This window comes from Cardiocondyla obscurior, linkage group LG10, assembly GCF_019399895.1.
Source record: "Cardiocondyla obscurior isolate alpha-2009 linkage group LG10, Cobs3.1, whole genome shotgun sequence".
NCBI classification, from domain to species: domain Eukaryota; kingdom Metazoa; phylum Arthropoda; class Insecta; order Hymenoptera; family Formicidae; genus Cardiocondyla; species Cardiocondyla obscurior.
The window spans coordinates 2,798,024-2,824,959 of record NC_091873.1 but is presented as its reverse complement, the minus strand read 5'-3'; the positions used below and the strand labels follow the sequence as shown (position 1 = coordinate 2,824,959).

Below are 26,936 nucleotides of genomic sequence, written 5' to 3'. Positions count from 1 at the left end.
GATCGACTTTTTCGCAAGAGTTATTTTATTTTTGTAGATAAGTTCGAAAATGTTTCGGCTATAAATGTGCGCAACAGCACGAAACACAATAGAGTACATTTTTCTGAAAACTCGAGGGCTGCGAGATACTCGAACGCTCTAACAGAATCTCGAGACTCGGGTTTCTTTGTCTTTTACAGTACGAGCAGTTTGACGATTTCGTAAAGTGAAAAAGTAAATTGGAGGTTTAAGAGAAAACAGAGTTGGTAAAGAATTCGCTTCCACTTTGATGTTCCAGCGCGGCTCGCGAGCCGTACGGCTTTCGGAAAAATTCATCGAGTATTCTAATCGCGGCTTCTTTCTCATCTAGCATTAATTACGCGAAGCACGAGCCGGTTATTTGAAAGTTTCGCGGAGAAAAGCACTGACATATAAAGAGAGAATTTCAGCTTTTGATGTCTTTATATTATCAACCCATTACGCCAATAATTATAAAAACTAGAAGAACTTTGAAACTGAACATTAAAATATAAAACAGAAGTCTCAGAAATATTTATTTCTGTTTAATCGACCGCGTGTATTTTCAGTGGAACCTCTTAATAATCATCTAGAATTATTTTTTTCCCACGTGTAATATTAATCAAACTTTATAAAATTCCTCAATGCTAACTCTTAATTACGAAATTATACATTGAGAGTTAATTCGGCGCATAAAACGATCTTTGTCGCGGAATTTCCCTCTTGGCTCTCGCCAGTGCTACCGTTTTTCCGGTTAGTTTACCGTGGATGGACCATAAATTTACGCCCGAAGGAAACGGCGAACAGTTTGTCCCGCCGCGAAACAGACACGGGCGGCACCGAAGAAGACGGTACGCTTTGAGCTCCTAATCCGCCGGGGAGATTGAAGAACTGCGAAAGAAAGAGTCACGAGAGATATAAAAGGGACCAAGGGTAGATTCTAGCACAAAGGGCGGACGAGAATGCGACGAGCGGAAGGATTTGATATGTCGAATGAAAAATGTGCGCGACGAGACAGATGACGAAAAGCGTGAACGAACAAGTAGTCAAAAAAAATAAAATAAAATAAAATAAAATAAATAAATAAAATAAAAATAGAAAAATATCTTTTCAATATGTCGAAATAATCTAAAGTATTACGCGTTATTCGTGCACGATGCGATTTGAAACGGAAAAAGTACTCGGTATCTCTTTGATTTTTTTTTCTTTTTTTTTTACGAGATTGCACGATCCGGGAATAATTTTACAACGATGGCGGGTTACCAGCGTCGTTCAGAGCGTTAATTAAATCTTTCAACGGCCTCTCGATGGCCTGCAACGCACGTGCGACATGACCGCACCGCGACCGCATCCGTCATTGCGATCATTACGGGATCGTTGGCACGTCGTCGCCACGCGACGGAAGACGCTGGCACTGCAGGTATTCCGTCCCGGGAATGCAAATGGCCCCGCGGCGGATGGTAATATGCAGATTAATCCGGCCAGCCAGCCGGCCGAAAACTCCTCGTAACTATTCTCATTCCCACGCGGAGAGAGTGTGCCGAACTGCTCGCCGCAAATCCCGGCTGGGTTCTTACGACAATTGTCTCCCGTGGACGAGGAAATCGGATTTCAAAATTTTTATTTCCGTAGAAAAAAAAGGAAAAAAAGTTGAAGTTCGCGAAATGGCTCGCCGGCGAAGTTTCCTCGGTTCTTTTGTCTAACATATCGTTATTGCGATGGCTAATGATAGACCGACGCGAAATGAGGAACTATCCGCCGAGAGGAAATCAAAGTCAAACCGGAAGCACGACTAAAAAGTTATTCGAGAGATCTAAAGCAACCTGGTTTTAATTTATTTAATATTACACGTAACGAAGTTTATCAAATTCGATTTACGTCACTTTCGAAATAAACACCTCATTTAGAGCGAAAGGGATGCTGAGTTTGTCGACAGAATTACCACCGTGGGAATTAGTTCGCGAAATTTTCACAAATCGTCTTGGGACGTAGGCAGAAATCTGATTTCCAAGTTTTGCAGGAAGCTTGGGGATTGTTTCGGAACTTAAATTAGGGTTGGCGCTATTACCGAGATGGATTAAGAGATGCTTGATAAACGTCAGGTAGAGCATCATGATGCGTAATAATCTTCGTTATGTTCTATCGTATTAATCTTTAAAAAACTTTTCGAACTATTCGAATAGAAAAACTTTCTTCTTAGTAATCAAATAATAAAAAAAAGAAGATATTTATCGCACGTATATATTTTTTATCGGCACGTAAACTGAAATCAAGTTATCAACCGGTCATGCTCCAGTTTTTCATGTCGACCGAATAATGTTTACTCAATAATTAAATCAAATCAACTTCGCATTTCGTTTGTAATTATCGGTAAATGTTCAAAAACGGAAAAATTATGAATGTACATATAAAAACTTTAAAATGCATGAACTAAATTCTATATTTGACTAAAGCAAACAAATAAAGCAGTAAACAATTTTGTTTATTAATTATTGATAAATTAAATCAAGCGCACTGCATTAACATTTAAATTTATGTTTGCCCTGATACTTATAAAAATAAAAAAAAATAAAAAAAAACGAAACAAAAAGCTTCCGTTGTATATTAAATATTAAAAAGTGCGCGTCATTCACTTTTGCTTTTTCTACATTAAAAACATTTGTTTCACATGTAATAAATATCGGCATCAAACTATGCACGCGCGTATTAATCTAAAAGTATTATCTTAAACACTTTTCGTTCCTTTAAACGTAATTTATATGTGCGTTCATAAATTACATATACATACATATATCTATTCAGCGTAATTATTTCTTTTACAACGCGTACAGGTATCGGTTGGAATAGGCGATGTACTTACATTGAAAGATGGGTATGGCGTTTGCTGCGACGACGGCGGCTAGCGTAGGTGAACTTAGGGTGGTGTGCGTCGAATCTCACACGAAGCGCGCAGTACATGTGCCGCGGTGCGCCGAGGGTAGGAATGGAGAGTAGGGAAGTCACGTACTCCAGTCTAGCAGCCGGCGATACGTGGCACATGCGCGCTTCGTGTGAGATTCGACGCACACCACTTTAAGATCACCTACGCTAGCCGCCGTCGTCGCAGCAAACGCCATATCCATCTCTCAGTATATGTACACAAACAAAGGCGGGCGGTCGAGCTGTGTATGTACCTCGCGTGCCTCTGTCCCCTCCGTCCGGATTCCTCAACTAGTCGAACCATGTGGTACGCAGCACGCGGTAGGTAGGTCACGGTACGCAGTAACGTGGTGGTTCTTACGTGTCGGGATAAAGTTATCAGAGGGGTTTGCTAACGCGAATGAGCTTCCGCGATTAATAATCTTGGCCTGAGAAGTACTGACAAATTAAATACGTAAAATACCCGTAATTCTTTAGATTCTTTAAAACGAAGCGGCCTCGAACTCTTTACGCTTCCTCACATCTATTCGTTCTTGTATTCTAAAATGCTACTGAATATCTTTTTACGGCGTTAAATTATGGGGAATTTTATTCAGAAGTGCTGCATAGTATCGCGCGAAAGTGTTCGATAATTAATTTTCGCGATTATAAATTCACGGTCGCGGTTGTTGCAAGTGTCCAGTGCGCAGAAGGAAGAAACATTCTAACCCGAGAGGAGGAGGAGGCCCAGGATGGGCATCCTGCTTCGGCGGAGCAACTTTAAGGTAAAGATCATTTTTTATTTAAAAAAAAATCAAAAGTTTTTTTGTTATAGAGATCACTTAAAAAATAATGAATAAAGAAATAATATTTTTAATTCTAGAAACAATTAAATTTAGAAATCTCGTTCACATATTCAATAACTTTTGTTTCAATTGCTTAATTAAAAAGCTTATTAGAGACGCGTAAAATTTTTTTCAATATAGTTTACGTTATTGAAATCGTTTCTACAATTTATATGTTATATTTCTATGTTACAGAATCGTCGCAGCTGTAACTCCGCCGCTGCGCATCGAACTGGTGAGTCTTAAGAATTAAAATATATTAGCGTTACAACGAATTTACTTTTGCGACATAAAGCGAACCGGGCGAGAGATCGCCTGCAATCGGCCGCAGAAAAGCGGCAGCAAATAAATCTACGTCCTCTTCTTAAAAAAAGAAAAGATTAATTTCAACAGCGTTCAATCTTTTGATTTATTTTGATACGTTGCGAATGATCCTTCGCTAATAATCACGTAATGGTAATAAACTGATGTTACCGGATATCGATGACGATCAAACGAGCGCCAACCACGAAAAAATTTGCGTACTCTGGAATGTCGGGGCAACACATTGAAAACAATTCGTCTCAATAATGCCACTCGGGGAATATCGATGTTATTTTATTGAAAGGGTAGCTGGGTGCGAATAATACCGCTATAAATCATAGGGACGCCGCACGTAGACAAATGTTTCGTTGTACCGACACGGGCGAACGATGCGGAAGCGTGCGTTGGTGTAACCGTATTTTATTTCATTCCCTGAGACCACTAAATCTAAACTAATAAAATCAAATAAAATTAGATACATACGAATCAATCTGTTTGTTTCGCGTATGAAACGGATTTAAAATAATTGAGCTAAATGAATGCGAGCATCGCGCGTTGCGCATCTGTGGATGTATTTTTTAGCGAATTTTTTATTTTTATTTTTTTTTTTAACAAATAGTAGATATGACAAACATGACGAATTTTTACTTTTACCACGCAAACGTGCGTGCTGCTCGGCGCTAATTGGACGTTCGGATTGATTTATCGCTTAGAGATTTCGTGACAACCCTTTCCGCATTCAGGAGGAGGCTATCACTCACTAGCGCATCGGCGCATCTGCCGCGAACATCGTGTAATTCCTCGGGAACGAGGTTGACTTTGGAGGCGGCAGGTGGTTTCCGAGACCGAGTCTGATCGATAGACGAGAGAAAGAGAGAGAGATAGAGCGGCTTAATGACGAGGCGACGATCGACGACGTTATTGCTCAACGTCCGTCTCGAGCTGTCGATCGCATTCGCGTCCGAGAGAGGAAGAGAAACGATAATAATTAATGTCGCCTCTCCCATCCGAAACTTTTCCGCCACGTAGCCGTGACCGAGCACGTGCTCGCATTCCCGCCACGTACGTAAAATACGCGACGTGTCACGAGTGTTCCGTCGCGCCGAAAGTTTTCGCCTGGAAACTGGATTTTCCGCGCGATCGTGAGTAACGGTACACGGTGTCTTCGTCGGACGAAGATAATATTCCTCATCAAGAATGGGAATCGCGTACTTAACGACCGAGCGCTATCAAGTAAGTTCGCGAGACATTCCGGCCGCATAATTGCACGACTGACGGATTTTTAATTAGTAATTACAATGAGTAACGAAGAATTCTTGCTGGAATTCTTAAGCAATGTAAATTACCGGAATATATACATAAAATATTTATATTAATATAAAATGTATGCATTAAGTTAATAATGTAATTATAATTTTACAAGTCTTCATAAATTTATTTATCGTATCAAGATTTATTATCACAATTGCATGAGATCTAAAAAAAATGTAATCACGTATATACAAGACTATCTTTATAAATCGCGATCAAAGTGAATAAGATATAGTTTGAAAATTCGTAAATCTCGATGATATGAAAATAAAAATCTCGTTTGATCACCGCGATTCGAATATGATTTTCCACAAATCTTTCGCGAGAAAGAACGGATTCTCTCTCTCTCTTTCTTTTTCTCATCTCTCATCCTCCTATTTCTCTCGACTGAGGGGAAATAATTTCATATTAATAAAAGCGAAGGAATATTCGATCGAGCACGAGCGAGTTGTTCTCGCGGAAATGCATAGTCTGCTTTCAGGCAGTTCCGACACGTTTTTAAAATGTCTCCGGTGTCAAAGACTTCTCTTGCAGAAAATTCCGAGGACGCGCGTCGTCCGTTCCCCGGAGAGGATTTTCGCGAATTCGTTTCGACTGTATTTTCCACTCTCGACTCGAATACGTTCCGTAGGGCGCGTAACGTCGCCGAGATGCCTTTTTCGTGGAACAATATTTTCGTTTCGTTTCCGCGCGGGCGTACTTCTTGTCGCAGAGAAGGAAAGCTGCACGCCGATCGACATTATCGTACACGACGGATCGAATTTCAGGCACTCGTATTTGTACACCGGCGATCTTTATCTGCTGAACTGTGTTATATTGCGACGCTCATGTCCGTCTTTTCGCGCGATTAGACGACAGTCGGAGACTCGGGTTTTCATTTTGAATTGTGTTCGATGAATCGTTCGCGTTTTACGCAAGAGAAATATTCATGAGGAAAGGCGTCGTTCGCGAATAATATAAAAATAAAAATTGTCTACTTCTTCCACTTCGGTAGGCACTTTTCAAAATAGAAATAAAATAATTTTCACAAAACGTACTGCGCAAAGCAAGACCCGTCAGGCCTAACATATTGCGAGCGGAATTTTTTTTCGCACGTCCATCAAAACCTTGATAATACTGAGGTTTCGGAAAATAAAGCGGCTGATCCACCGGTCGGCAAAGAGCGTGCAAAAGAGAAATTGCGAAGGGGGAGAAGGCTCGGGAAGAGAGATCGAGGGACCGAGAGATGTGGGTCGGTGATCGATTACTCCGGTACATGCACAATATCGGGGGATGGAGTCATGTATCCGGGCTAAACAGCCCATTTGCCCGGTACAATGGAAGCGACGTCACTGCGGGCCCGACTTAATTACCGGAGGGCTGCCTTTGGCAGGCGGAGGATCGAGGGGAGGGGAGGCTTTATCAGAAGCGCTTTATACAGCCGAGCTTCGTTTAATGGCCGCACAAGAATGCGAATTTGGCGACATGCCTAGGAATCTAATCTAAGAAGCTATCCCGGAGCTGCCGGGCTCTTAAGCCCGCGTTAGTGATACCCGAGCGATTATGAATCACGCCAGCTATTATTACGGTAACGCGTTCACTGATTTACCGTCGCCGTGGCGTTACTATATTACCGAACGTGAAATTATTCGTCTTAAAATACGAGCCGAAGTACGGAGCGCGACGACCACAAAAGTTTCTCACAGTTTGAGCGACGGGAATTCTCTCTTCTCGCGTGAAAGGCGGGCCGCATAAAATTGACTCGAAGCCGAGAAAAATGCGTACCCCGCGAAAGAGGACGACTATCGCGGCGCCGGGCCGCGGATTTTATAAACCACTTTCCTCCTTGTCTCCCGCATAACGCGCGTGATGCATCGCGACGCGACCAGCCTCCATTCTCCGCGGAAACAAAACAGTTTCCCGATAGTTCCCCGGCCGCGCGAAAACGAAGGAAGCACTTCGCCATTAGTCCGCGCGAAACTGTTGGTATGTATCATTCCGTAACGAGGGCAAATTGTGAATCCACGCTACACTTACCGGAGTTTTCATAAAGTTCGCCGGGCGGGAGAGGCCACTGCATTAGACGAAAGATACCTGAAACACAAAACGAAAAGAACACTTTCAACTTGCGCGGCAACTACGTTAGCAGGGAGAAACTTCGAGTTTACGCCGGATTTCAAATCTCAGCAATTAGCCGGACTATCGTAACGCTCATCTCCTCGGCGAGATAAATCACCAGTTAATTGCAGCTTCTTTATTAGATACCTGTTATCTCGACTTATTAGTGAAATATATTACGAGATCGGTGCTGTTCTTGCGACGCGCGTTTTGAATCAACGCTGCCACTCTCGATTGCTCGCATTTTAAGATAAATAAAATAAAATAATCGCACTTCGCTTTACGGAAATTAATTGTAAATTAAATTTAACACCGGCATAAGGCTTTCGTATTTGTTACAAAATGTATAAAAGTACATTTCCTACGGTGATTCCCCATAAAATTATTTTCACCGCGTACTGAAAGGTGATCGTCGGGATTCATTCGTGAATAAATTGCGGGTGGGATGAGAAAAAGCAAAATAGTATTTTGCGAGAACGAAATTCCGTGTTTAATACAGCAATGACAATTTCACGCGAAACGCCACTCTCCGATTTCACATGTCGGAAAAGGGTCCATCGGCCATCGGGGAGGGACCTTCCCTGACGTCGGTTACCCCGGAGTCGAAGGCACGAAACGAGATAAACTCCGGAGGACGGTCGACAGAGCGAGTCGACGTAGGTGAAGTCTCGGCCCTTTTATTTCAATTCTCTCGTCGGTGCACATCCGAGCACATCCGGAAGACGGGAGAGAAACGGGGGTGGGGGGGGAGGGGTGGCGAGGGGGAAGGGCAACGTACGAGTGGGTCGTCTCTGCAAACGCACTCCCAAACGGGCCGAGGCTGAGTGGTTTCTCGTGTTCGGCGTCGCGCACACGGCCGGGACGATACACTCGCGGCGTTACGCGGTTCACGTGCACCCGGTGGAAGCAGCGTGAAGGAGTCCTCGAGACTCATCTTCGCGTAGGACTCGTCACGCGAAGAGTAGGTACGTACCGCACGGCGGTGGCCGAGTGTTTTCGCGTCGAAAGCGGTTGCAAATGTTCGCCCGACGGCCGGTCGAAATTCGGAGTTTCTCGCGGCGTTTTCCTCACGAACGTTTCGTCCCATCTCCCGCGCTGTCTGGGAAGCGGACGAGTGCCTACTCGTCGAGAGGAAACTTTGACGAGACGCATTACGGCACGGCGGCGAATCGGCGACGCAAATGTACACGCGCGGCCGCTTAACATTGTTAGGTCCTCGTTCACGGAGCGTCTGGGAAAACTATTATCGAGAGGCAATTGCGGAAATAGGAAAACGTCGAAGGGAAAATTATATTTACCACGAATAAATTTAGAAAATTGTTGCTCGGCAATTGTGAATCGATCCAGTGACGAGATTTTTTTTTTTTTTTTTTTTAATAAGGGAATAAAAATTCCGAACAGACTTTAAATAATGAATTAAATATTTTAAATAATAATTAATTAATTAAATAATTAAATAAAATAAAGCAGCGAATATTATAATTAATTATCGTAATTTTAAAGCGATATAATTTTTGTATCATGAATTAAAAAAAGGGAACTGTTTTATTTATAATTTTAGTTATAATTAATTATGATTGTATGCCCTAAGTAAAATTGTATACCCTCTCCGCATTTTAAATTTACGATTTTACGAATGCACGAATTTCGACGGAAAACAATGAAATAAATAATCGCGTAGTCGAGTGACAAACAAAAAAAGTATCTATTATCCAGAAGATACTTAGTAAAATAAGGTTAAACCAGAAATTTGCGTAATAAATGTATTTTTCAATGACGTCAAAGCGCTCGCGAGCAACATCCATGTTCCCGCAAAAATAATACAACAATTTATTCACCTGAACCGGGAGCCACGGCCATCTTGTCGTCGCTCGTTCCTCCAATACTCGCTGACTCACTCGTGGGACCCGAGCTCGGAGATCCGTGTAATCCTCCTCACTCGCGATTAACTCACATCGGCACAAGCGCCCAACACTTTCCATTGCACTTTTGGCGATCATTCGCCCCCACACAACGCACACCGGACGAAAGCCCAACGCGGCACGAATTCTCGCGACGATGGGACGCTCGACCGGTGTCGAGCGGCCCAGAGGATTTACCGGATCGAATCGCTCGCGTATGTGGCAGCGTGCCACGATCGAATACTCCCGAACGCGATTCCAACCTCGCACGAACAGAAATCGACGAGAAAAAGCACCGCGGAAAGGGCTGGCAATCCAACATGGCACTTCGGACCGCTCCCGATCGGAAAGATTGCGTGTGCAAGGCAGGAAGGTAGCCGCGCGACTGAACTGGCTAAGTCGCGTCACGTGATCGCCACGGGCCTATACTCGAGGCGCGTTGAAGTGAGATGCGTGTTGAAGTCAGATGCACATTCGATAAAAAGAGATAGCGGCGCGTGTTTACAGTTCTCGTTCGCCCAGCAAGCGTACCTCTTTTGTTATTTTTTTTTATCAACTGTCTCGACACACTTTTCGGACGCGTTACTTGACCACGGACAACAGTGTTTCTTTAGCTGCTATACCATTTCGGATCCTGCTTCGATTCTTTATATTTTCGCTTCTCTCGGGCAGCAGTTAGCGTTCTTTTTACCGTTGTTTAACATCTCGAGGCTTGCCAGGATTCCGAGAATTGTCGCTTCCCTCGGCCAGCGCGTCTTTTTGCATAGTTTAATCGTTCGTTCGTGGACAAAAAGCAAACTTTCGAAAGAAGCTACGATAAATATCTGGAAGAGAAAATACGAAAATGCTCGCGTCAATTCACTCGACTCGACGTGATTCTAACAGCTGCGTTAGAGGAAAAACCGTCTCGCGACTGTTGCAAAAATCTACGAATCTGATTAGCGCACGGTCTTAGATTTTTGTCGAATCTAGGAGTATTACGTTAACGCGATTCTTACGACAGTCGCGAGGCAGTTTTCTCAATTCTCAGCGAACGTCGCGCTTAAATATATTCGACAGCGTATTAACGTTAGTTACCAAACCAAACGCATTTTTGGTCTCACGCGAGCACATGACAAATTCAGTTTAATCGCAGCTTCTGAAACAATTCGAACCGAGTTGAAGACACTTCGAAACTTGGCAAGCACTCGTCGAGCGGCTCACATCTTCGGCGACGTTCACACGTCGCCGAATAATTTTCACGGGAGACGTTAGCTGTCGCGAATGACTGGGAAACGAGGACGACTGAAATATCATGGAACGAAACGCTCTAACAAATTATTCCGATGCGTGAATGCACGAATTCCGGAGCTCAGTAGAGCCAGCGTTTCGTCGTACTTAATTTTAATAGCGATCGAAGTTGCGGACGATTTACCTTACTCGTTGCGAGGGAACATTGACGGCGTTCATTGTAATAAAAATATATTCGCAAATATGCAGCTTCTCGGGAAGAATAAATCGATCGTTCGATATCTCGTCACGTAGTTTAGCGCTCCACCGCGGCGCGACGCTATCCGACAGCGAGCACTCCGCAGTGACTTAATTTTCAGCGCTCTGATTGGTCGATTTAATTTTGTTGCGAGAAGCGCCTTCTCGTCAATCGTTAGTCATGGATCATCGCTTGATACCTTGTCGTCGCGATGCGAGTTTCGGTACCTTTTATCGCGGAAAAGAAGGTCACATCACGTCCTGCTGTGGCATTACCGCATTCCACAGTGGACGATGGACATCCGGACGGGTTTCCCGCAGAAAAGATTGCGTGCTTTGCGTATTTCGAAGTCCACTTCGACTTGATTGTCGTTTGCGTTCAATCACGGCGTTTGACGGTAATGACGGCGGTCGCTCGCGAACGCTCGTCGTTTTCTCGAAAATCCGGAGACATAGCGCGTATCCGCGGCGTATCAATTATCTCGTCAGTAAATCTTGCCGAGTTTTTAAATACTGGAACTGCCATTTCAATCATTGCTTCGATCGTGGAAGGCGCAATCGGTGCGATTAACCGTCGCGGTTCGTCGTAAAACAAACGGTTACACGAACTTTTGTGTCGTGATAATGAAATGCCACACGAAGGATGCGTTTCTCTTCTCGAGATGTCTGGTTGACGAAGGATGCTTCTGGATCTGACCGGGATCTCTGGCTAGGGAGGATGCGTTAAATGCAGCCGAGAATGCGAAGATGGGATGGTGCATCGATCGGTGAATAAATTAATATTGCGCACTTATTTTAGATTAGTAATTATATTTAATTTGTTGCAATTCGATCTGCAACTACAGCATACTTGTAGCGAAAAGAAAAGTAGACAAATTATTCAACTTTTATTATGGAAACGTAAAGTATACGTAAAGAGCGTCGAGAAATATCGGAATAATTCCTTTTGAGAATATTCTCTTGATTTAAGTATATTCTTTTGATTTACTTCCTGCTTTAATTACGTCGCGAGCTCGTTTGAAAGATCAAAATAAAATCTTTTCGGTCGTCCTCCTCCGAGCGGATTTAAAGGCGTCCGGCTTTTATGCAAATAGGGATACACTTTTAAAAACGATCCGGATATCGTTTCTCGGGTTCCATTCATAATTCATAAACATAATTTCACGTTTTAAATTAATATACGTAACAATAATAGTAATAGAAAATAAAATACAAGAAAATTTACAATTATTTTTAACAATGAGTCTAATGAACTTCGCGGTAAATCAATAACAATCGCAAATTACTTAATAAGCTCGCGTTACGCGTAAAGATTTCAGCCGAGAAAATCAGAATTGCCAGAAGATGAGATAAGGCGTCGTCTCCTTTTCTTTCATTTTTTCCTCTCCGCCCTGATCGATACAGCATTCTAATTACAATCGTGCGTCCAATAATCAAGTTCAATAGCGAACTCTCAAACGAGTTATACAAGAAACTCAATTTAACGTCGGGCCGATGCGTTACAGCGTGTTGCATTCGCTTTCTCGTATTCTTATTCTTCCCTTGTTCTTCGTCCGTCGGCCCTTGCTCCCTGTCGATGCGATATCCACCACGGGGTGGGTGCGTTCGGCCGTCGAAAGACAAGGGAAGGTTGGGAGGGATGGGCGCCGCGGTAGCGAAAGGTTGAGCGAGGAAGCTGGGGGGGCGTCTTCGCGAGCTGCACTGCATCTTTCTCTGATTTCCCAAGGGATGCCGCCTTTGCCGCTCTTATCCGCGGCGAAGCCGCCGGGATATCGCGCCGGCCGGATGAGAGTGCCGGATACCGCCGTAACGCGCGTGTCCTCGCGAAGCATAATTTATTTTATCGCTCTTTGAGAGCGGCCAGCATAATTCCGGGCCGTTCCGCCGGCAGTTATTTACCCTCCCCCTCGGTCTCGCGCGCCGGGCCCGACACGAGGGGCGGAGAGGGTCTCTCACCGACGGGGGATCAACAGGTACAGGACTCCCGGCGAAACCTGCCGACCGCCGGGATTGGAACCAACTGGTTCTTCGCGCGTCGAAAAGCCGCGAAGTTGACTAAACTTCGCAGCCTAGGCTTTCTCAGGCTGATTCTTTTTGTCGTTGATTTAAATTAGTCTTCTTGCTTTATTGATAAAAAATTTTATTGATAAAATTCCCGACCGTAGATTTTCTATATTATAATTGAAATTATATTTCGAATATATTAAAGTGAAAGATATCTCTAACAGTAAATTCGGATGCATGAATATTAATTATCGTCGCGCATCTATCATTCCATAAGTAAGTCAAGAGTCTCTTTTTTTATTAGCGTCTACGTTCATTTTATTCGCGAGCATTGTGTGTTTATCGCTGAAAATGACCCGACCAGAACTACTTGCGGTAGCATTTTAAGTAGATTCAACTTGAAAGGGAAGGGTATGCGTTACAAACCCGACTCGTAGTACACTGTCTGATGTCTCTTCCGGGTACATGTTGTCAGCTAGAGCCGAAATGAGAATGGGAGGGTGAGAAAAGAAGGACAGGAAACTCCGCGGGGTGGCACAATAACGTTTCTTACGCCACGTTTCCGGGCTGGCGTGCCGTAGGCTACAGTGGGTGGGTGTCTCGGAAATACCGGTGGAAAAGGAATGAAACGGTGACGAAAGAGAGGAGGGAGAGGGAGAACAAAGGGAAGAGAGAGGGTGGAAAATGCAGTCGCTGTCTGGCATGCAATTAGAGGGTAACACCACTCTTGCACGAGCATTCCTTCTTCTCTTTCTCTTTCCAATGCGTCTTCCCGCTTTCTCGCCGTAAGATTTTTACGCGTCGTTCTCCATCTTCTTTTTTTTTCTCGCGTGCATCTACGTACAATTCCCTGATTCTTTTCTGTTGCGAATACGTGCGCAACGCTTACATACGTGTACTTTCGCTGTAATCCTCGTCACCGGCTCTGGACGCACGCTCCATATAATAACGCGACTGAGGAAGGTGAAGTCGAGCGCACAATCCGGCACGTGGACTTTATTCCCTTCGAAGCGGGAGAGCGCGATGCAATTTCGAGGACGATTAAAGAGATAACCCGCGAGGAAATAATTACGTCGAACAATATAAATAAGCATTGGAAGAGAAAATTTATCAGTCCGCGGCTCGAAGCTGTTCAGATTTGTGCGAATAAATTTTGTATTTTCTATCCCTTTTTTCTTTATAAAGAACAAAGTATTGTAATATTAAAAAAATATATATCGCGTGTTTAATTTCTTTTGATTATGGATGACAAATTGAACATCACAGTCGTATCTTTTCGAACAATCCAGCGCGGTAATGCTCGCGTCATAAGCGACAATTATTAATGCGGCTTGAATTACTTTGTCATTTCACTCGTGATCAAATGAGATACATTCCGTCGCAGCAAAAATATCATTGAAATAACGACGCTCAGGCACCGCGCGCGTAGATACCGAATCGCTATTCGAACGGCCGATAATATCCGCGCATCTAAACATTTGCATCGCGCTATCAAATCCTCTGTATAAAAAATTGATGCGGCTATCTATTCGTTACTCTCGTTCGATTTAATTGTAATATTTAATTAATATGTTCAGACAAAGACGGTACTTCCACCAGGTCGTTTTCGATCTTGAAAATCGCGAAGACCGTCTTTGCCTGGACATATGAATTAAATATTAAAATTAAATCGAACTTCAAAATCGCCGACTTGACAACCGACGTTGACTCTCGCTTGGCGTGAAGCAAGCCAAGCGAAAGAGAACTAATCAGCGTCGGTTTTGAGCGGCAACAATTAGAGAACTAATTCATGTGTAATGCACCAATTTTTTATAGAGAGAGAAGACGAGAGTAACGAATAGATAGCCGAGGGGGGGGGACGGGCGGGATGAGGGGGGAACGGAGTGAGAGCGAGCGCGAGCCTACGTGCCGCGCGCTAGGTATATTTTCCCACTACTCCCACTCTCGCGCTGTCCTTCTCCAGCGGTCGCGCGAGGCACACACGTACTACACACTGCGCAGCGAGCACGTGTCTCCGTGCCGAAAGTAATTCGCACTTCTGTTTAACGAAAACCCTTCCGACACTATAACTACAATTAAACTTTATATTTCTTTGTTACAGATCGACGCAGTTGCTTCCGCCGTCGTCACCGCCGATATTAAGATATATACGAACCGCAGTCGGTTCGTCGGTCGTCCCGGGAGTCTCGCTAAGTATCCGGGCGTAGTTTTTCGACATACGATTTTCTTCTAAACGCGAGTGCCGAACGTGGGACGCGCGAAAGTAATCATAGTAAATTTTCGCGATTAAAATCACGGTCGGGGTGTTCGCGAGTTACTTGTGCGCGGAAGGATGGCTCGACACGTCCCATCTGAGAGGAGGAGCAGGCCTCGGATAGGCATCCTGCATCGGCGGAGCAACTTTTAAGTAAGTATAAATTAAAAAAAAAAAAATATTTTTTTTTTTATTAATCTTATTAATTAATAGACATGTTTTTATTAATATTTCTTTTTTTATGTTACAGCCACCGCCAGAATTCGTCAACTCCGCTGAAGCTCATGCAGAATTGGTAAGTCGCATGACTTTTTTTTTTGTATGGTTTGTTCTAGTATCTTATAAAATCGTGTACGATTGAAACCGTTTTATCCGCGCGTCCGCTTTCAACGAGTATTTTGAGAATTACGCGGTTAGATAAATCACTGTTATTCCTATAAAATGTTATCGACGTATATCACGCAATTTACTAGGCGTCTGTGCTGACCGACGAATTCCCACGAGAAACAACGGAGGAAGGAAAAAAAAAAAGTTTAATTCAATGGTCAAACCGTGTATCCTCGTAATATCGAGGATCGGCACCGCGATGGGCGTAAATATCAATTTTCAGATGCGAACTTACATTCCCCCGCGCTGCGTTATTTACGCGAGAAACTCGGCCGACGAGATTAATACGAGTAAAAAATGAAGATAAAAGGGGTTTTACGATCTCCGCGCGCGTATCGAACATCTTTTGGGATGAGGCGAAGCAGACAGTGCTGTTCGACACTTCGACCGACGTTTTCTACCGAGTAAAGCGATGCCGTTACAAAAAGATTATTATCACGCGACGACGGGCAACGTGCGGCCGCGCCCGGCAGTTTCGCCCGAGTGTCGTTAGAATAATCGCATTTGACACGAAACTTTGTTCTCGTAAGTTTAATTAACGGAAATTAAATCCGTTCGTTTCACAACGCGCGCGACAATGGTCCGATTTTAACGGCGAACGGAGTGTAGAGCCCGGCCGGGGGAGGTAGAAGCCGATCCATGCGAGGGAATAAAAGCGCCAAAGCTGCCCGCATTCGGCAAACAATTTCTTCATGAAATTTGAATTAATGAAACATTACTTTTTAATCGAGCGGGCCCTTTCTCTCGAAAATTTCGCCGGGAATGAAAGCGCGCCGGACCTTTTCTCTCGGCGTCAATGGAGCCCCGGCGCTATTGTAACAGAAAATTAGAAATTGTTCTCCGAGGTGCATAAAGCCTCGCGGCATGGAACGCCGGTTAACGAACTCGGTTCGTTGCTAAATCTGGAGCGCAAACAGGTCCACCGTTAGAGAATTTCGTTTCGCGCACCCACTCTCTTCCCCCTTTGGTTTTTATTATTCCATTTTGTCCCCGAAAACTTTGGACTCCTCGCGAAAAACACACTCGTTCTCGTAGCGATGAGCAAACACCCGCGACCTGCAAAATCGATTGAATATGTCGCTGCGCGAGTTCGCTTCTTTTTCTTTCTCTTCGACTCTTTAGTTATTTATGCCAAATAAATTTAACATAGTGAGTCATTGGAGAAAAATTGCACAACACCATGTTTATACGTGAATTATGATAAGAGAGCGTTATCGATCACGATAAAGCCACTGCGCTACGTTTTAGAATGTCACAGTCCGAGCGGCACGAAAGAAGAAAAAAAAAAAAGAAAATATATATTAAAAAATGCAGCGTGTCCGGCGAAACAAATATTCGAACGGCCGTGTTGTTTATTCTCCGATCGTTATTGTGCAGCTTCAGATAGGCGACGAAAGTTATCGGTGTATCGAGAGACAGCGAGAGAGAAGGCAATTCGATCGCGCGGTCACCGTCGATATCGATCCGACGTTTGACGGTCCTCAGTTTCCGGAAATTAATAAAGCTCGCGCACGTCCGTTACGTACGGCAAACGAACCAGGGCGACGTTGAAACGAGTTCTATTCCCGCGCTCTCGTTCCTCACCGTCGAACGTTATTCAGGTCGGGCGAGTGCGAGAACAATAGCTCTAATCTCGACCGGTCACAATACATGACTTGCCGGTGTTTCCCTGGCCGATAAAGCGTCGTCCGCCTGTCTTCCGATGTCCGGCAAAAATGCTCTCGCATCGATAGAAACTGCACGCGAGGCTTGAACCACTCGGGCACGCGAAAAGGGAAACGACGCGGGCGGGATAAAAGCGTTATTTAAGTAATGGAAAAGCTTGTAACTTGATACCGCGGAGTTTAATTGGATCTCAACTCGCGCAAGGTGCTTTCGCGAACGATATCGAATACCGTTCGAAATTTTATTGGAAGTATCAATAGGCGTTCACTCTTGCGAAAACATTTTTACGTTCTTGAAAAATTAATTGTGGAGGTATTGGCCACGAAAAATTAATTGGCGTTATTCAACTGATAATTAACAGGCTATTTAAACGATATATGATAATAAAAAGGTTATTTTTTCCAAAGTAAATGTTGAATTAAATATTTCATATTTTTATAAGTTTTATAAGTTAATCAGATCGCATGATTTGCTCGCATCGGCGAAACGTTTTCTTTTTCGAAAGACGCAGATTTACTCTGGGTCCCGGCGAATTCCATTCTTTTTCTCTCCCTGCTTTCCGTATCTGACTAATAAATGAAACGATCGATCCCCGAGAAGCTAGAGGAAGATTGGACTCCGGTGAGCGAGCGGGAAGGAAGATAGACTAAGAAATGGAGAGACGCGTCTCTCCTCGGTATCTTCGCGGTCTCTAGGGAACATAAATGGTGTTATCCTCCTGTAACCGGTCTTATAGCATGTACATCTACATATGGCATACATCCGTATAGACATACAGGGTGCGTTATTATTTTTGGGTTTTTCGAGCAATTCGTATCTTCCTTCTTTTCCGAGATACCGAGAAGGTTAATTTTTCTCTAAGAAGTCAATAATTTTCAGGACATCAATAAATATAGTATTCCACGTTGTTTTAGTTAATTAAAACTTTGAAGCTCGAATTAATTGTCGCGAATTAAAATTGAGAGAAGAGTTTGACTTACGTTAGAAAAAATTGACTCGGTAAAAATTAAAAGACTACGTAAAAAAAAAAAATTATGGCACAAGTTAGAACACCCTATATGTAGTCGTACACACGTACGTATATCTGGAAATCGATATTTTCTTTTATTATTGTGTAACTTGTGTATCTACGTTCGCACTTACGATTGCGATCCTTTCTGGTACCTTGAAAAGATAACAGCGTCGCGATAGAAGAGCGCGGTCTTTAAGTTTTGTCGGACGGCGCAAATGCAGGTTGCGATAGGGTGAGGTAAGGGATGAAAAGCTGTACGAATAGGGGACAAAAATGAGCGTAGAAATATGGTGCGTGTACCGGCGTCGTATGGAGAATTGATTGCGGTAAATGAAAGATTCGGCTCGACCCTCTGCTTCGAAGGGATGATTTATGCGTTTCGCTTCGGTCCAGCTAGAATACTAAACAATATTTGTTCAACGGCTTGTAGTATTTCCGTTGTACGTTCGTAGTAAAAATATTTTTTTAATAAGATATTTATATTATCGGTGAATACTTGGTATTAAAATTAATACAGTTTTCTGTAGTAAAAGGAGGTAAATTCGTGAGACGAATTATCTCTTATCCGTAAGAGATAATTTTCTTTTTCATTTTTGATTTATAAGCAATGTACTGAACGCGATGAGGAAAATTGCACTAGAAGTCATCCCTTTGTGTCTTATCATTTCGCGTGGATCTTGGCATGAGAATTCCCCGCGACGAGCGTTTTCTCTAAGAATCGGCGTGATCTCCGGGTGCGAAGTATTCACACAGAGAGGAAGATACGCTCCTCGGTTCGTCCTTCGCGCGCAAGAGGAAAAAGAGGTAGAAATCGCCTGTCTTGGCGTTTCACGTCTCTCGGGCGAGATAAGATCCACGAAAAAAAAGGCGAATACCTAGCGACGAGCACACGAGAAAGAAACAGAGATAAAGAGCGCGGGGAAGGAAAAGGTCGCGAGACGTCGCGCGAACCTCACGATGGAAATTGAATTTCCACGTCGAAAGTTCTCGGGAGACTCGCTTTGTTACTACACTTGTGCAACACAACATCGCGAGTGGACTTTTGCGAGGCGTGACAAGCACCGGGGGAAGTTTGACTGCGAGGTGATCACCCAAAGTGACACGCAAACGAGTTTAGTTTCGGGGTAATAGGCAAATTCATGATTGACAATTCCGGAGAATGAATAATTAAAGCGATTAAAGCGATCATTAGTAAGACGTACGTTCGGCAAGATCGTCCTGCGAAATCGAAATTAATCTAATTTTAACATACGTAATATAAAATAATTCCCTGCTCAGATTAAGAACATATCATCTCAAGCTCTTCTCATTTTTCTGATTGATTTTTTTCAATCAATTTTTTTTTCCAATTTCCACGGCTATTTGTATAATTTAGTCCCCCCCCGAATTCCAGTTTACGTAGACCCGTGCTGCCGTAGGGTCATCAATTTACTGAAGTCGATATCAGCAAGCGTAGCATCTTGCGAGCACCAAGTTTCGCCGCGACCTGTAGTTCGCTCCGTAAATTAGGTTCTCCAAAGATGGAGTAACTAACCAAGTGCGCGCATGTTGCAGCCGGAATTAATCGCGAACCTATGGCTCCAGCCAGTCCTTTGGCATCCTTATGGCCTCGTTATCGAAGGACCCTGCGTTCAAAGCAAGTGGCCGTACGTTCAATAATCGTTAATATCTGTCCCGGAATATGTATTTACGCTTATTGTTTGAGATTATCGATTCGTTCCCCGACAATTCTCGCGAAATTGCACGAAACAACGTTACACTTGTACAAATAAGAGCAGATGTTTATCTGCCGTGGAAGTGATAGATGTTTCTGAGATACGGGCGGGAGAACCATGTTTTAGAGCAGTTATACTCCGAGTTATATCGCGAAATATCAACAGTTACGTGAAATGTAACTTGTATATTAGAGAAGATTGGTATACTGCACATTTCCTTGATAAAATTTCAATGATTGCAAGACTCTAATTAAACCGAGAATAAAACTTATATATAATCGTTTAAAAAAAAAACTTTGCATATTAAATATCTTTAAAAAAGTAAAAAAAAAAAAAATACGGTCCTCTCGTCTGAGAATGAAAACCTAGAAAACATGATACGAAACTTCTCGGCGTTCTGAACGAGATTAAATTACTGTGCGTTTACCGCGCCGTCGAAGGTTCGCAATCAGACAACTTTTGAAGCGCCATGCTCCGTGTAAACGCAGAAAATATTCCGGGACGAATTTCAAGAAGATTCTTAATGCCGTGCTTGGTTAGAAAAAAAAAGTAATTCAAAAAGTATTCGCTTACGACATATTAATTTTATTACATATTTATGAAATATTATAATGAAACGCACATTATACTATTTAATGAAGAATTTTCGACGCTTCTGTTTCTCGTGGCGAGGCCTTGTAAGGTTCAAGGCTCGGTGGAAACAGCGGAGGGAAAAATGGGTAGGCATCGCGCCAATATCGGACAACGCGGGGCGAGGGGTACGAGATAGAAGGGCGGAAATGCGAAATGTGAAAGACTCGAGGATCGAAGGAAAAAGTTTATGCCGTCAGTATATTAAAAATATGAAATTCGTTGTATGTTATCTGCGTCGAAATGGGCGGTATAAAGATTTGATTAAAAAATCGCAACACGTAACATTTGAAATCATCGCGTTATGCGCGGCCAGGTTCTTGCCCCTTTTTTTTCCTGTCACTCTTTAGACGAATCTTCACGCGCGAGTAGGCACGCCCTTCATCGACCGTTTCCTTTGCGAATTAAGCTCGGGGATAAGGTGGCAGTGTCTCGGCGAGGCGATAGAGAGGGTGAGAAAGTCAAGGGCAAGGGCGTCGGTGCGAAACTGAGGAGAAAAGCGGGACACCGAGGACGGAAATTTCGACGGACCGCGGCGCGTGTTGCCGCTTGAATGGCAGAACAGCTGGTCGGGTAATATCATTTTTTTATGTCGCCGCCTGTGTATTGTCTACTCATGCAAATCGTTGTACAAGATGTCCCGGGCTTTGGTAACTTCACTTTAAGACGCCGCTATAAGCCCGAGAGGGTTAGAAGCCTTAACTTTGCCCAGACGATGTTAGGATATTTCGCGAGAAAAAAAATACTTACAACGCTTTTTTTATTTACTTATATATTTATTTATTTTGCGTATTATTATTTTTATTAAAGATTGAATTATTTTACTCAGATAAAATTTAAGATAAGGCATTGTTCTCGAAGTTAACCGACAATCACGGAAGAGAGAAAAACGTCGACGTTTTAACACTTCTGTTCGCGTGGAATTTTTTTTTTTTTTTTTTTTTTTTTTACCGTCGTCCTTTGTTAAAGGAATAAGCTTGTAAATTTTACGAAATTCCGAGAAGGCGAGTCTCCCAACAGCCACCATAAATCCAGCTCCCGTTGCGACTCGACGGGGGTTGCGTTACGACACCCCCATTCTACAACCCTACTTAACGATTAACACAAAGCGAGTTAAATATTTACTTTAATCGGCGCTAATCAGCTATAAAGGGATTTTCTAATCCACGTCGAGACCCGCGGCGATTTATTGCGATAATAAAGCTCACGGCGAATTAATTACTTCGCACATCCGTCCTCGCAAAGACAAATTTACTTGTTTGGCAATAAGAGTTTAGGTCTTCGAGAGCATTTTGTAAATTATAAATACCGAAGGAGCCGTTGAAATAAAAAGTATTATGTGACGAATGAGACTAGGATGCAATTAATACAGAGGGTATTGCGAGAGTCCGCGGTGACGTGGAGAACTTTATAGTTTTCTCTTAATTAGGTCGTGTCAACCTTGGCTACGCGAACGTGGATCTTCTCTTCGTGACCTGCATACGCCACTTCGTATTGCCCCGCGAATTTACTAGAAAAGGAAGGAAGGACACGTCAAGACGCGTCTCTTCTTCCAACGTCAAAGGCTCTCGGATTCGAAGTGCAAAGAGAGAGATCTAGCGAGCGTAAAGGATTGTGTGTCTTGGGGTTCTTCCAAGTTAATATCCATCTCCCTTCATCTCTTAAAATAAAAGCTATAAAAGATTCTCTTGAAAAAGTCGGGCGCGTGCACGCGTTTTAAAATAGGCGAGCCGTCTATTACCAATTAATAATTTAAACCGGTTATTTTTGAAAATTGAGCTGATAAATTATTTATACCGTTATACTTGGCTCGAATTAGCGGCGGAGCGACGAACGAACGTATCACCGGCGACCGAAATGTCGGATATATCGGATATTCATTTTTATCTTCCTGTCAGATCTCCTAATTAGATTGTAGAGAGACGTTCGCTGCAGGGACAATACCGCGGGGGGTGATAGCGGGGAAAAACGACGAGGGAGAATTCCATCTGTCGAACTTATAAACGATCGTCCTCCGTCTCGATTTCATTTCACGAGCCGTCGCACAACTAGATGCCTCTTCCTTCCCCGCCTCCCCTCATAATTGTCATAACTTCCTGCATTTTCTCGCCGTTATATCACCGCTCGTACATCTTTCTCTCTCCCTCTCTCTTTCTCTCATTCGTTTTCGCCAGTCGCTGCTTACAGAAGGGAGCGAAGACGACTTTCCGGCCGTGCAGGAAGGCATTAGCAATAAATTATAGAGCCACGTCGGGAAATGATAAAATATTTGCGCACTTATAGCATTATCGATGGCTGCAGCATTACGTCCACAATTTTACATAATTCGTAGCGTAAACATTCGTTCCTCTGGTATCTTAATAACGTTCGGTAACAGCGTTGCGCGAGAAAATTTCGATAAAAATAAAGGTAAACGGTTTTTAATCAACATATACATACGTGGATTTTTTTTCAAGAATTTTTGTGATCACATTAACATGCGATAACGATGTCTTTTAAAGAACGAAGTTGCTAGAGAACTTTCAAAATAATAAAACGACCGCGCAAAAGCTGATGTGTTTGAGTAGCCTTTTGATTTACGACAGTCAAAGCATGCATTTACAACCTGTGGTAGCCTTTAAGCACACTCGAAATTTCCACTCACTTATACCGGCTTGGAAACTCGTTTTCACCAAAATTTTCCATACGTCGAAGAGTCGAAACGAAGTTCGGGATACGAAAAACGCGACGCACGAGGAAGCCCTGCCCGTCGAACAAGGGGATGATCTCGGGTTAAGGTCAGACCGCGGGGCCGATTCAGAGCCGTATTAGGGTAACTGGCGGTTCTCTCCTCTCGCCCTCGAAGGGAGACTCGCCGAAGGAGCACAGACGGTGAGAAAGAGCTAGGCGGAGAGGAGAGAGAGTATTGACGTTGCGCCGCTTTTAAATATTGCATCCAAGTCACGTTCTTGGACCGTATCCTCTCGCGCCCGTCCTCCCCCCTCGGCCCCTGCGTACTCTCATTCCCCGCCGGGTATCCTTCGCTCTTGCCGAACAGCACGACCGAACGTCGCGTAACTACCGCAAGGTTTCCAAGGAGACAAAGGAAAAGGCGACGTAGACACGACGGTGAGAAACGAAGGAGGAAAACGGCGGCGAGAAATAAAAAAAAAAAAAAAAAACACTCGTGCCACTTGCAGCGGCGGAATGGTAGGCGCGGAGGGAAAATAATAATGCGCGGGTGTACCCTCGGTATCTGCGCGAGACACGCGTTCCGCGCTTCGGAAAAAATGAGAGCAAGAAAAATGGAAAGTACGGCGAAACTGGACGGGGAAAGAGGGAACCGTTTTTCGTCGGCTTTTGTTCTCGTTTCTCTTTCCCTTTGTCTCCGTTCTGTCGTCGCTTATTCTCGGTTTCGCGCCCCGTCGTTTCGCAAATGATCTATTTACCCTGGTTTTCTCTGCGGTTTCGCAACCTGCTCGCTGCACCTCTCCGCGAACGAGAATTTTAAAGACATGAATGGAACGACCGAGTGAGCGGTGAGGGAAAGCAATTTCGCAATTACGAGCGTGACGTATTACCGTTTATTTAATTCATGCATGATTCGAAAATGTCACTGTATTAAAATTAGTATTGCATCGTGCTAAAACTTTATTAAAATTAAAAAAAAAAAAACAAAAAAAAACAAAAAAAAACAAGCAAACAAACAAAAGAAAAGAATAATGATACGAATAAAGTAGACTTTTCTTTAAATTGAGAGCTTTTTCTTTTCGAAGCTCACTTTTTCCGGACAGTAAATCTTGATTTATGGAGAGCTCGCATTATTCTCTCTTTCCTAAATTAGACAACATTAAATATTAGGACAGCGCGTAGCGTCAGTGAGAGCCGAGAGGATTAAAAGCTCATCGGGAAAGAAGAAACGTGACATGTATTTCGTATCGATTTCATTGTCCGTTCTAGGAACGATACTCGAAATCCCAGAGCTTTAAGCGAGATAGGTAAGGAAAGGAGAAAACTACGCACTTGGGTCTTTTTTCCGCTCAGTCTGCCTTCCGCGCACGATCCTTAAATATTACACGAGATAGATCTTGGGATCGAAACCCGGCGCGCGATTTATTTCCGCTCGTGTCGAGTCCGTCTGTGCTACACTCGCGAGGACCACTGCAGAAACTTTGGCGTATCGACTTGCCGCAACGAAAATATATAAAATTCTACGTCTTTCTCTCTCGACACCGTATCGTTCGATTTTTCGCTAGCGCAGCCCTAAATACCTCTGTACAGTTTCACGTGACAAGTGTCTCGTTCAGGATTAAATCACGGTACAAATAATTAATCTTCCTTTACGTAGGAATGACACTTTAACGCTGATGCAGTTAGTTATCTCATTTGCGAAATCATGATATAATTAATTTCGATTTTCCAAAATAAACTTTAGATTCTTAATGAATTTGGGGCGTATTTCAGCGCAAGAGCCACCGTGATTAAATAGGACACAAATAATATTCCAAAAATAAAAAGCTGAAAACATAGGACGCCGCTTTTATTTTCGTTATCCTTTCATGTAACAAAAGTCAGGACACGTATAAAGTCCGGGACAAGACTTTATAGATCAGTAAATATTTTACGTATAACCAGGAACATTGGCCTTCAGCCTCGGCTAATATACTTTTGTTATATCCGTCATGTTTTTTAATATCGGCTGCGTTACAACTTTTTATGCGATCGTTTCGAAAATGCGACAGAGAGAAGTAAAAAGCCAGACCTTTATAGGTCAAAGCGTAATGCTGGCAGGTCGCTGGGCGCGAATTCTCATCACGTAGAAAAAGAAAAAGGGCCTGTGCTTATCAGCGGTGCGCGAGAACAATAGTCGAGAATTACCTCTCGCAATAACCGGAGCACACTTATCGCTCTATAGCTAGAAAAAGATTTAAGCTCGCATCGACAGCTTTAAAAACGCGAACGAAGAATTTGAATTATCAAGAGACAGCTGACAGCTTTTGATAGGTTTATAAAATATTCGAACGAGGGAAACGTGTCAATTACAGACAATCAATCAACTAATCTAATCAACGCAGTAAGTTATTAACGTCAAATTTCACGTCGGTAAAAAAAAAATTGATATTTAATTGAGAAAAAATTCACCCTTTAAAAAACATATTTATTTAATAAATCTTGACGTGTATACATCTTATTTATTAATTTAAGTACCTTTTACGGAAAAGTTGAAAACTGTTTTCTCGCGATTTTCTCACGCAGAAATAAATGAGAGAGAAAAAAAAAAAAAAATAAAACGGCATTCTGCGCTGTTAGGTTTCAATATTACGTCGTACGTATAGCCAGCATACTTGGAAATCGAAGGGGCTGATCGTGTACCATCTCCCGCGGGGATGCACAAGGTCATGCCATCGATGACATCGATAACAATGTTGTTCTACAAACTCCCGAGCGACTCGGCTCTCCTTCGAGGAGTAATACTCGCGAAATTAATGACTTAACGACGAAAATACTTACAACGAAATCCAAGTCGTTTCCACCCTCGAGGACTCCCGCCTGGAGCCAGCTGGCTTCTCCCCTCTCTGTCTCTCTTTCTCGGTCCCTCGCACCCTCTCGGCTCACACTGACGTTCTCGCTTTGCACCTGGTTGCAACGAACCTTCCGGAACAAGGATAACGCGCGTACTGCGCCGGGGAATGAGAAGGGAAACGGTATAACGCAGCGCGCCACGGAACACACACGTCACGCGAGCACGAACGGGGTGGTACGCGAGGGTGGTTAGGTTAGAAATACCATAGAACCTGAGGGTGCACAGAGAGCGTCTAGTTCGCGTTGAGAGCGTCGCGGCGCTACCAAACGACGACGCCACCGTGTTCCTGCAACCCCTCTGCGAATCCCTCTCTTTTTCTCTCTCTTGGGCACGCGCACCATTGGGTGGAGGCAATAGCAACCCTCAATCCCCACCGAATAGCTTTCAGGAACGTCGAAACGCACGTGGCACCCTCAAACGTTATTCTTTTGGGCCAAATTTTGCGGCAAATACCAAACAAAGTATTTCAATTCGTATTGCGTTAATTGTTGCGTACGTGTCTATTAAAAAAACTATTTTGCATAGGGTCTGAAATTTGATTTTTTTGTTAGAGCCGTGGTATCGTATGTCGTGGGATTTCTTCCCACTTATTTGTGTAATAAATCCCGTGTTCGAAACTTGTAAATCCAGCTTTAAATTTGCAAAAAATTCGTCGTTCTTTCTTTTTTTTTAATATTTATTTTCTTTTGCTCATTGATCCTTTGCACAATAGACCTTTAATTTTAAATTGGCTGACGTATCACGTTATAAAATCGAGTAGTGAATTCGTGTTAAACTTCTAAAATCCAGATCAAAGGAAAATACATCCCGGAAAGTTGCGTAACCATTGCATAACCTTTGAAGCTGCGAATCTGGTCTATAAATTACGTAGAGTTGTGGATTAATCA

General features: G+C 43.3%; 1 protein-coding gene across 1 annotated transcript in view; it reads right to left on the bottom strand.

The window, feature by feature from the left end:
- LOC139106141 (protein Fe65 homolog) overlaps nt 1-26,332 on the bottom strand; it is a 138,287-nt gene extending 111,955 nt beyond the window's left edge. Inside the window, exons 1-2 of the mRNA XM_070662704.1 lie at nt 25,977-26,332; nt 7,371-7,427 (exon numbers count right to left, since the gene is read on the bottom strand). The gene's annotated coding sequence lies outside the window, so the exon portion shown is untranslated. The remainder of the gene's footprint in view (nt 1-7,370; nt 7,428-25,976) is intronic.
- Between the last annotated feature and the right edge of the window lie 604 nt (nt 26,333-26,936).